The following is a 5,186-nucleotide window of genomic DNA, read 5'->3' as shown; positions in this document are numbered from 1 at the left end:
GCAATTACGTATGTTTAATTTCGCAACATTTTCATGTTCAGTCTTATTTAACTAGACGATGTGCGGCCAGGCTCCACGGTGGGTATGTGCCGCGCTTTAAGGACCCAGAAGCAACATATTCAACCCAACAAGGGTCCCAGTGAAGGCATCGAAACAGTATGTGTTTGCCATTGTACACCCGCAAAGGCCCCACACATCGTTTTTGCTACGCTGAATTGGATGCCTACAAATTATGGCTTAAGCACTGCAATGTTAACGCAAGAAGCATAATATTGTTTTTGATGCGCGGAGTGAGTCATTAGTGGTGGATTGTTTATCGAATTACTGTAAATAACGACACAATTTATTAGTCGGTTGCAACATTTTTCTTATACTAATGCACTCTCAGTGGTAATAAATGATGAAATTGTGATATTTTTTTATGTGGAACAATGTTTAGGCGTTCTGTAGCTAACAATGATAACGATGTTTTTATATCACGATGTTATTCACATGAGACTATTATCACAAGAATGGCGTTCAAAATGTACTGTGGATCGCAAAAGTATGCAGGGAATGTGGCATTTGGTGTTTGTAGGAATAGTGACGCAGAATGTTTGTCTGGCTCCCTTTTTGTTTTATTTGCTGTGTTATGTAACAAACCATGCAATTATCAGTCCCTCGAACGTACAGCAAATCTTTTTGTTTTTTACTCTATCATTAAGTCTATCATTCGTAACGAAACCGAATAGTATACATAAAAAATATGCGTGGGTTCGCTTACCACAAACCAGCTAAAGGAACAAAGAAAGTAATTGTGGCAAGACTCATCTCCCGGTAATTATCGATGGTAAGGTGTTTAGAATTCGAGCTATGCAGTGATGCACCGTATTTCTAAAGTGACGTCTGTGTACTATCTGCCGCGGTCTTTAAGACACTGCCGTTGTTTTGGCTATATGGGACATACTCGGGTATCGCCCAATTTTGCTATAACAATCATTTCCTAAAGTCGCCTATGAGCATGGTGGGATGGCGATGACTGCATGAGGCCGGCGCAGTCACGACGATGGAATAATGAGGGAATGACGTCATTGGAACGTCAAAGGCGTTGCGACGACGGCGACTTGATGACAGTGAGATGACTGTTCCTAAATGATTACGATAATATAACGATGCCATGAAGACAACAAGATGACGGCGATGACGTGACGACGACTGTATAACGACAAACAGGTGACAAAGCCGAAATGACAATGATGGTACAACTACCACAGCATCATGAAGGCATCACGACGGATGCAGGATAGCGACTGTCTGACCACGATAGCGTCACAACGGCGGCCTATTTGCAATTCATTGACGACAGCACACGATAGAATGACAAAGGACCGACGTCGTTGAATCGACGAAAGCGATATGACAACAACGTCATGACGGCAATGCGATGACGTTACTGAAGTGATAACGATGGCCAAACGACAGCATGAGGATGACGGCATGACGAAAATGGTATGACGACAACTCTGTGACGGTGATGCTGTGACGGCGATTATTTGACGACAGTCGGATGGTGAAGTTCGAATGACGATGAAATAATGAACCCGACGACATTTTGACTGCGGTATGAAAGCGAATGCATGACAACGATGACGTGACAAGGGTGTGATGACAATTGGATACTGTGCGTAGGAACACAATGTCACGGCGATGACTGTATCACAAAGCCTGAATGATGACGATGGTGTGAAGACGACGACATGACAAGTGACGACGCGGCACGACCACACCCCAAGACGACGACGCTATGATAGGGGATATGGCAAATCAGTTCAGAGGAATCCCGCAAGGCGGGTGGATGACAATTTCTTTCCTTTCATGATACTTCCTCCACCTTGTGGGATCCGCAGAACTGATTTGCTATATTTTGTGTCCCTCTGCTTCGAGTTGTCGGTTAATTCGCCCTCGCGCTGCGAACTGCTGGCACCCTGGTTAGCTCAAATGGTAGAGCGACCGCCCAGGAAAGGCGTTGGTTCCGGGTTCAAATCCGGAACCAGGAAAAATTGTTCATCAACTGCTAAGCGTTTTTTTTTGAGAAACCCTTATGCGTTTCCTTTGTAGCTTCGCGCTACTTTCGGGTGGATGAAAATTTCTTCCCTTTTATGAAAATTGATGCATGGCAGTTGTTGTCTGACGACGACGCAATGACAACGATGACATTGCATGGTGTCATAATTACATTTGAATGACTACAGTTTGATACGAGATAGTTACGAAGAAGGATTCACAAGGATTCAAAGTCGAAGTCAGTATGACGAAGACGCATGACGAAAGTAAGACGATGAAATTAGAATAATGACCATGGAAATGACCACGACGCCATCACAACATTGGAAGAATGAGGACGACACAATGATGACGATGGCATGGCTGCGGTACGAAGACAATGGGATGACAACCAGGGTATGACGACAATGGCGTGATGAATACTTTATCACAAAGCATCTATAACGATAATGTCATGGCAATGACATTAGGATAATGGGATGACGACTAGTGTATGACGACAATGGCGTGGCGAAGACTATCAGAAACCATATATGATGATGATGCCGTGATGACAATGTCATGACGAATTTCAGGTAAAGAAGCTGAAACGATGACACGACCACGATGCATCACGGCGGGGGTGTGGCAACGAATGGATGATGACTGAATGACAACGATGGTGCGACGACGACGGCATGGCGAGAGTCGGAGGACAAAGTTGGACTGACGACCATGCAATGGACACGGTAGAATCACGACCGCGAGCACATTCCTAGTAACCCAAGCTGTCAGACAACCTGCTTTACTGGGTTGGCGTAGAAGGCTGTGGCGGCTCGAGGTAGCGTTTGGGCCAGGGATCCTCCCGGCAAAGGGATGAGTACGCTGTTAGATACGGGGCCGTTTCCTGAGTATACTTCGAGTTCCCCAGACCACATCGAATCGCACCACAGCTAATTAAGGAGCGCAGAAACACGGATGCCACATTCCTGAGGCACGACACGTGCAAACAAGTTGGCGGACCCCACTTCGTGTGCAGCCGGTGGAGCTATTCACTGCTTGGCTCTTCCCGAAAGTAAAGCGAGAGCCTGGCACTGTGGCGGGTAAAGTGGGTCCCGAAGCAAGACGGCTGTAATGCGCCGTGACAACCTGGCGGCGTCGCCCCCTTCCCTCTATGGTGACGGCGCATTGCAAGTCAGCAAGGCAAGACCGCAGGAAGAAGAAAGCCCTCGGACAAACACCAAGCGGCGACTCTCTTCGCCGGGTGTGACTCCATCGCACGGGTGCCTACCATTGGCCGAAAATGGCGTCACCTGAGCGGGCTCTCCCATTGGACCAACGTGACGTGTCTTGAAGACACAGAAGGGCTTAAAAAGACGCAGACCGGGAGCAGCAGTAGAGCATTCCTAGAGCATTCCTGGATTCATCTCTTTCGAACTTCTTGCGACGGGCCGCAGCGTCCGAGTTGCTGCCGGCCCGTAATGACTTTACTACTGTTAATTGACTCTCACTGTAAATAATGTAAATAAATCTCCCAAATCTTTCATCCCGAAGTCCTCCTCAACTCCTACAACTCGTTGCTAGCGGTGGGATCACCCCCAAATGCAACAGCTGGTGGCAGCGCTACGGATCAACCTTCGCCGAGAGAAATCCAGAGGAACCTGGAAAAGCGAAAAAGAGCCTTCGTCCAAAGGAGTCGCGAGGATCCGGGAATAGCGAAGAAGAGAGAGCCTTCGTCGAAAGAGGTTCTAAGAAACTGGGAGTAGCGAAGAAGAGCGAGCCTTCGACCCAGGGAGTCCTGAGGAACCGGGAACAGCGGACCAATGAACCAGATGGCAGGGTGCTGCATGCGTAAGTGAGTGCGTGGTTTTTTTTCCTTTTGATTCGCCAGACTCAAATGTTGTGTGTTCATTTTGATAGTTCTGCGAATCGGGAATTTGTTGCATTGTGTGTTTGCACAAATTAATTAAGGAAAACAGTTCTAACCACCAGTCGGGGCAGCTGCCATGGATCTTGGAAGGTTGACGAGGGTAGACTTGTTGTTGGTGTGCGACGATTTGGGAGTTGAGGCGGACGAACAGATGAAAACGCCACCTATCATAAAGGCGACTGAAGATAGTGGCAATGATGATAAAAGCATTGAGCTTGCTTGGGAGGTGATACAAGAACCACGGGAGCGTGAGCGTCTTGAACGTGAGCGAGAGCGTCGTGAACGTAAGAGTGAGCGTAAGCGTGAAGAACGCGAGAATGAACGGAAGCGTGAGCTTCAAGAACTTACTCTTAGGTGTGAGCGTCAAGAACGTCAGCGTGAGCGTCAAGAACGTGAGAATGAACGCGAACGTGAGTATCAGGAACGTAAGCGTGAGCGTGAGCAAAAGTATGAGAAAGAGAAGGCAGCATTGTTAAAAGAGATAAAGTATTGTGATCAGTTAATGGCACAGAGACAACGCCTGTCTGAAAATTCTGTATGCAGTACAGAGCACAAGAATGAAGAAGTGTCTAGCGGATTTTCGCCAAAAGCCGACGGGAAGAGTAGTGCCTGTGAGATTGGCTGCACATTCATAAGTGAAGGGAAAAGGCTAGCTGCTAACGATGCCTTAGTGGCAACAGAGGCCGTTAAAGGCCGCAGGGAGAGCGACGAGGTGCTGTGCCAACAGATGACTGCAGAGACAGCTAGGCCAGCTGCGAACAAATTGGCACAGTTAACGCGCGTGTGCGTCGCTTGTAATGCTAGCGAGGTCGCTAGCGAAGAAAAGGGTACTGCTGACCCGACAGACGCGAGCACCGATGTCAGGTCAGATATGCGTGCCGAAGTGAAGTGCCAGCTGGACGATGCAGTTGAGAGTAGTTCTCGGGATGGCGAGCTACGTAGCTCAAGAGAAGACAACTGCATTGTTCAGGGATCGGTGCAGCTCTCCGCCAGTCTAGGTAGCCTAGATAGGGATGATTCAGTTATTAATCATTCGGACTGTGCGCGTGAGACAGCGATCGATACCGACGGGCTGTATGTCGATGCACAGCGTGAGCTGGGCAATGCAGTAGAGGGCAGTTCGCAAGAGTGCGAGTTGCATAACTCGAGTAAAGCCTGCTGCATTGTTCAAGAGTCGGTTGAGCTGTCCGCCAGTCGAGGCAAAGTGAGAGTAGATTTAAATGTAAATCAGACT

The sequence above is a fragment of the Dermacentor andersoni genome, chromosome 9 (genome assembly GCF_023375885.2).
Source record: "Dermacentor andersoni chromosome 9, qqDerAnde1_hic_scaffold, whole genome shotgun sequence".
Taxonomy (NCBI): Eukaryota; Metazoa; Arthropoda; class Arachnida; order Ixodida; family Ixodidae; genus Dermacentor; species Dermacentor andersoni.
This window is presented reverse-complemented; position numbering follows the sequence as displayed.